Genomic DNA, 6,770 nt, shown 5'->3' on the forward strand with positions numbered 1-6,770 from the left:
CTTCCAGGTTGTCCATTTTATTAGCATAGTGTTGCTTGTAGTAGTCTCTTAGGATGCTTTGTATTTCTGCGGTGTCTGTTGTAACTTCTCCTTTTTCATTTCTAATTTTATTGACTTGAGTCCTCTCCCACTTTTTCTTGATGAGTCTGGCTAATGGTTTATCAATTTTGTTTGTCTTCTCAAAGAACCAGCTTTTAGTTTTATTGATCTTTGCTATTGTTTTCCTTGTTTCTATTTCATTTATTTCTGCTCTGATCTCTATGACTTCTTTCCTTCTACTAACTTTAGGTTTTGTTTTTTCTTCTTGCTCTAGTACCTTTAGGTGTAAAGTTAGATTGTTTATTTGAGATTTTTCTTGTTTCTTGAGGTAGGCTTGTATTGCTATAAAGTTCCTTCTTAGAACTGCTTTTGCTGCATCCCATAGGTTTTTGATCATCATGTTTTCATTGTTATTTTTCTCTAGGTATTTTTTGATTTTGTCTTTGATTTCTTCAGTGATCTCTTGGTTATTTAGTAATGTATTGTTTAGCCTCCATGAGTTTGTGTTTTTTAAGTTTTTTCCCCTGCAATTGATTTTCTAATCTCATAGCGTTGTGGTCAGAAAAGATGTCTGATGTGATTTCAATTTCCTTAAATTTACCAAGGCTTGATTTGTGACCCAAGATGTGATCTATCCTGGAGAATGTTCCGTGTGCATTTGAGAAGAAAGTGTAACCTGCTGTTTTTGGATGGAATGTCCTATAAATATCAATTAAATCTACCTGGTGTATTGTGTCCTTTAAAGCTTGTGTTTTCTTATTAATTTTCTCTTTGGATGATCTGTCCATTGGTGTAAGTGAGGTGTTAAAGTCCCCCACTATTATTGTGCTACTGTTGATTTCCTCTTTTACAGCTATTAGCAGTTGTCTTATGTATTGGGGTGTTCCTAAGTTGGGTGCATATATATTTATAATTGTTATATCTTCTTGGATTGATCCTTGATCATTATGTAGTGTCCTTCTTTGTCTCTTGTAACATCCTTTATTTTAAAGTCTATTTTATCTGATATGAGTATTGCTACCTCAGCTTTCTTTTGATTTCCATTTGCATGGAATATTGTTTTCCATCCCCTCACTTTCAGTCTGTATGTGTCCCTATGTCTGAAGTGGGCCTCTTGTAGACAGTATGTATGTGAGTCTTGTTTTTGTATCCATTCAGCGAGCCTGTGTCTTTTGGTTGGAGCATTTAATCCATTCACATTTAAGGTCATTATCGATATGTATGTTCCTATGACCATTTTCTTAATTGTTTTGGGTTTGTTTTTGTAGGTCCTTTTCTCCTTTTGTGTTTCACACTTAGAGAAGTTCCTTTAGCATTTGTTTTAGAGCTGGTTTGATCATGCTGAATTCTCTTAGCTTTTGCTTGTCTGTAAAGCATTTGATTTCTCCGTGGAATCTGAATGAGATCCTTGCTGGGTAGAGTAATCTTGGTTGTAGGTCTTTCCTTTTCATCACTTTAAATATGCCATTACACTCCCTTCTGGCTTTTAGTGTTTCTGCTGAGAAATCAGCTGTTAACCTTATGGGAGTTCCCATGTATGTTATTTGTCATTTTTCCCTTGTTGCTTTCAATAAATTTTCTTTGTCTTTAATTTTGGTCAATTTGATTACTACATGTCTTAGTGTGTTTCTCCTTGGGTTTATCCTGCCTATGACTCTCTGCTCTTCCTGGACTTGAGTGGCTATTTCCTTTCCCATGTTAGGGAAGTTTTTGACTATAATCTCTCCAAATATTTTCTCAGAGCGTTTCTCTCTGTCTTCTCCTTCTGGGACCCCTATAATGCAAATATTGTTACATTTCATGTTGTCCCAGAGGTCTCTTAGGCTGTCTTCACTTCTTTTCATTCTTTTATCTTTATTCTGTTCCATGGCACTGAATTCCACCATTCTGTCTTCCAGGTCACTGATTCGTTCTTCTGCCTCAGTTATTCTGCTATTGATTCCGTCTAGTGTATTTTTCATTTCAGTTATTGTATTGTTCATCTCTGTTTGTTTTTTCTTTAATTCTTCTAGGTGTTTGTTTTTTTAATTCTTCTAGGTCTTTGTTAAACATTTCTTGCATCTTCTCGATCTTTGCCTCCATTCTTTGTTCCGAGGTCATGGATCATCTTCACTATCATTATTCTGAATTCTTTTTCTGGAAGGTTACCTATCTCCACTTCATTTAGCTGTTTTTTGTGGTTTTATCTTGTTCCTTCATGTGGTACATAGACCTCTGCCTTTTCATCTTGTCTCTCTTTCTGTGAATGTGTTTTTATTCCACAGGCTGCAGGATTGTAGTTCTTCTTCATTCTGCTGTCTGCCCTCTGCTGGATGAGGCTATCTAAGAGGCTTGTGCAAATTTCCTGATGGGAGGCACTGGTGGTGGGTAGAGCTGGGTGTTACTCTGGTAGGCAGAGCTCAGTAAAACTTTAATCTGCTTGTCTGCTAATGGGTGGAGCTGGGTTCCCTCCTTGTTGTTTGTTTGGCCTGAGACGATCCAGTACTGGAGCCTAGAGGCTCTTTGGTGAGGCTAGTGGTGGACTCTAGGAGGGCTCAGGCCAAGGAGTACTTCCCAGAACTTCTTCTGCTAGTGTCCTTGTCCCTGTGGTGAGCCACAGCCACCTCCGCCTCTGCAGGATACCCTCGAACACTAGCAGGTAGGTCTGGTTCTGTCTCCCATGGGGTCACTGCTTCTTCCCCTGGGTCCCACTGCACACATTACTTTGTTTGTGCCCTCCAAGAGTGGAGTCCCTGTTTCACCCAGTCCTGTCAAAGTCCTGTAATCAAATCCCGCTAACCTTCAAAGTCTGATTCTTTAAGAATTCCTCCTCTTGTTGCTGGACCCCCAGGTTGGGAAGCCTGATGTGGGGCTCAGAAACTTCACCCCAGTGGGTGGACTTCTGTGGTATAAATATTCTCCAGTTTGTGAGTCACCCACCCAGGAGTTATAGGATTTGATTTTATTGTGATTGTGCCCCTCCTACCGTCTCTTTGTGGCTTCTCCTTTGTTTTTGGATGTGGGGTATCTTTTCTGGTGAGTTCCAGTGTCTTCCTGTTGATGATTGTTCAGCAGTTAGTTGTGATTCTGGTGCTCTCACGAGAGGGAATGAGAGCACATCTTTCTACTCCACCATCTTGAACCAATTTGAAAATATTTTTCAAATATGAAGGTAAACTGAAGAATTTTTAATATAATTTCAAGTTGAGAGAAATTATTGCCATCAGATATGTACTAGAGAAACTGTTAAAGAACGTTCTTCAGGCATATACCATTCAGAAGTATGCATCTTCAAAAAGAAATGAAGAATTGAAGATGTAAAAAATTAAGGTAAGTTTTTTTTTGTTTGTTTTTTGGTGTTCTTGTTTTTTGTTTTTTTGCAGAGAAAGGTTTATTGCAGCACTGAGCAAGGCAGAGGAGACTCTTGTTCAAAAAGACCAAACTCCCTGATAGGCATAGGGCAGGTGAGGATATTTGTTGGTGAGTGTTGTGTGCAGAAGAGGAAGGCAAATGCCATTGATGCAATGCAGAAATGGGATGGGATGGGATGGTTGTTTGCTTACTGTCTTCATACTGACCAGCCCGGTCACCCTGTTAGTTCTGTCATTAAGCACTAATAACCAGGGGAGAGTGCTAATGCAGTCCCTCACTACCACAAATTACACAGTTGAGTTTCCTGCATTTGGGGAAATTCCAGGGGTCAGCACACCCGCAGTGCAATGGTTAAGCCTCACCCTGGAAAAACCACCTTCATGATCATGATGTCTCCCCTGCCAGGTAAGTATTCTTTCTTATTTTTAATTGCTGTAAAAGAGGAGTGGTTTTCTAAAGAAAAAAATAGTAATATAATGTGATTTTATAACATATTCAAAATTTAAATGTATGACAATAGCACAAAGGGCAGGAGAAATTGGAAACACGCTGTTCTAAGATTTTTTACTGTACTTGAAGTCATATAATAATTAATGGTAGACAGTGATAAGTTAAAAATATTTAGAGGCATACCTCATTTAATTTCTTTTCACTTTATTGTGCTTCACAGATACTGCATTTTTTGCAAATTGATGCTTTGTGGCAACACTGCATTGAGCAGGTCTATGGGCACCATTTTTCCAACAGCATTTGCTCACTTTGTATCACTCTATCACATTTTGGCAATTCTTGTAATATGCCAAACATTTTTATTGTTATTATATTTGTTGCGGTGATCTGTGATCAATGAACTTTGATGTTAGTATTGTACTTGTTTTGGGGTGCCATGAACCACACCCATATAAGATGGTGAACTTGATCAATAAGTGTGTGACTTCTGACTGATGTACAAACCAGCCTTTCTCCATCTCTATTCCTCTCCTTGGGGATCCCTATTCCCTGAGACACAACAAGATTGAAATTAGGCCAATTAATAACCCTACAGTGGCCTCTTAATGTTCAAATGAAAGGAAGGGTTGCATGTCTTTCACATTAAATCAAAAGCTAGAAATGATTAAGCTTAGTGAGGAAGGCATGTCAAAAGCTGTGATAGGCTGAAAGCTAGGCCTCTTGCACCAAATGGCTAACCAAGTTGTGAATGCAAAGGAAAAGTTCTTGAAGGACATTGAAAGTGCTACTCCAGTGAACACACAAATGATAAGAAAGGGAACCAGCCTTATTGCTGATATGGAGAAAGTTTTATTGAGAGAAAGTTTTATCTCTTTGTTGATAAGAGATCAAACCAGTCACAACATTCCCTTAAGCCAAAGCCTAATCCAGAGCAAGGTCCTAACTGTCTTCAATTCTATGAAGGCTAAGAGAGGTGAGGAAGCTATAGAAGAAAAGTTTGAAGCTAGCAGAGGTTGGTTCGTGAGGTTTAAGGAAGAAAAAGTTTTCATAATATAAAAGTGCAAGGTGAAGCAGCAAGTTCTCATGTAGAAGCTGCAGCAAGTTATCCAGAATATCTATCTAAGATCATTAAAAAATGTGGCTACACTAAACAACAGATTTTCACTGTAGACAAAACAGCCTTATATTGGCAGAAGATGCCATCTCAGACTTTCATAGCTAGAGAAGAGAAGTCAATGCCTGGCTTCAAAGCTTCAAAGGACAAGCTGACTTTCTTGTTAGCAGCTAATGCTGCAGGTGACTTTCAGTTGAAGCTAGTGCTCATTTACCATTCCAAAAGTCTCAGGGCCCTTAAGAATTATGCTAAATCTACTCTGCTTACACCCTCTAAGTGGAACAACAAAGCCTGGATAATAGCACACCTCTTTACAACATGGTCTACTGATTATTTTAAGCCTGCTGTTGAGGTCTATGGCTCAGAAAAAACAATTCCTTTCAAATTACTACTGTTCATTGACAGTGTACCTGATCACCCAAGAGCTCTGATGCAGATGTACTGTACAACAAGATTAATGTTGTTTTCATGCCTGCTAACACAACATCCATTCTGAAGCCCATGGATCTAGAAGCAATTTCAATTTTCATGTCTTATTATTTAAGAAATACATTTTTTAAGGCTATAGCTGCCATAGATAGTGATTCCTCTAATGGAGCTGGGCAAAGTAAATTGAAAACCTTCTGGAAATGATTCATCATTCTAGATGTCATTAAGAACAGTTGTGATTCATGGGATGAGGTGAAAATATCAACATTAACAGGAGTTTTGAAGAAGCTGATTCCAGCCCTTGTGGATGACCTTGAGGGGTTCAAGACTTCAGCAGGGGAAGTAACTACAGGTGTGGTAGAAATAGTAAGAGAACTAGAATCAGAAGTGGAGCCTGAAGATGTGACTGAATTGCTGCAATCTCATCATAAAACTTGAATAGATGAGGAGTTGCTTCTTATGGATGTGCAAAGAAAATGGTTTAATGAGATGGAATCTACTCCTGGTGAAAATGCTGTGAAGATTGTTGAAACAATAACAAAGATTTAGAATATTACATAAACTTGATCAAGAAGGCAGACTAAGAAGACCCTGAGCTTCTCTACTCCAGGGACACACCAAAACTTCAACTACATATAGAAATTCTCTCTCTGAGAATGACCTAAATACTACCAGAACAGCTGCTCTATGATTAAGGATATGAAGGAAAAAACCATATTAAGATGGGTAGATGAGGCAAAAATGTGATGTATTCAGGACACACACCTGGCAGGCAATCCAAAAACAGAAGTGGGGGGGCTTCCCTGATGGAGCAGTGGTTAAGAATCCACCTGCCAATGCAGGGGACATGGGTTTGAGCCCTAGTCCAGGAAGATCCCACATGCAGCAGAACAACTAAGCCCATGCACAACTACTGAAGCCGGCACGCCTAGAACCCATGCTCCAAAACAAAGAGAAGCCACTGCAATGAGAAGCCTGCACACTGCAATGAAGAGTAGCCCCTGCTTGCCTCAACTAGAGAAAACCTGTGCAAAGCAATAAAGACCCAACACAGCCAAAAATAAAAAATAAATACAATAAATAAATTAAAAAAAAAAAAAAACAGAAGAGGTATCACAAACTCAGACGTTCTCCTTAAGAAGTGAGGGATTTGAGACCCATGTTGCGCATACCAGCCCTAGGGACTGACACTGGCAAAATGAGTCCCGTTAATGGGTTTTAACATCCAGCGGGGCTTACAGCTGGGAGAACTGGAGGGCTGAGGGAAACTGAGACTCCACTGTTAAAGGGCACACACACAAACTTACTCTGCCTCTCAGCACAGAGGCAGCAGATTCAAAAGTGCCCTGGCTAGTGGATAGCCAGCCTACCAAGCATGCTTCCCAGC

General features: G+C 39.4%; 1 non-coding gene and 1 pseudogene across 1 annotated transcript; one reads left to right on the top strand and one right to left on the bottom strand.

The window, feature by feature from the left end:
- Positions 1–3,639: 3,639 nt before the first annotated feature.
- Positions 3,640–3,803, bottom strand: LOC133077488 (U1 spliceosomal RNA). Its single transcript, XR_009697761.1, has one exon. It is a non-coding gene; the product is annotated as a U1 spliceosomal RNA (small nuclear RNA).
- Positions 3,738–5,967, top strand: LOC133077033 (tigger transposable element-derived protein 1-like; annotated as a pseudogene).
- The last annotated feature ends 803 nt before the right edge of the window (positions 5,968–6,770 follow it).

Source organism: Eubalaena glacialis, chromosome 17 (assembly GCF_028564815.1).
Source record: "Eubalaena glacialis isolate mEubGla1 chromosome 17, mEubGla1.1.hap2.+ XY, whole genome shotgun sequence".
In the NCBI taxonomy this organism is placed as follows: Eukaryota; Metazoa; Chordata; class Mammalia; order Artiodactyla; family Balaenidae; genus Eubalaena; species Eubalaena glacialis.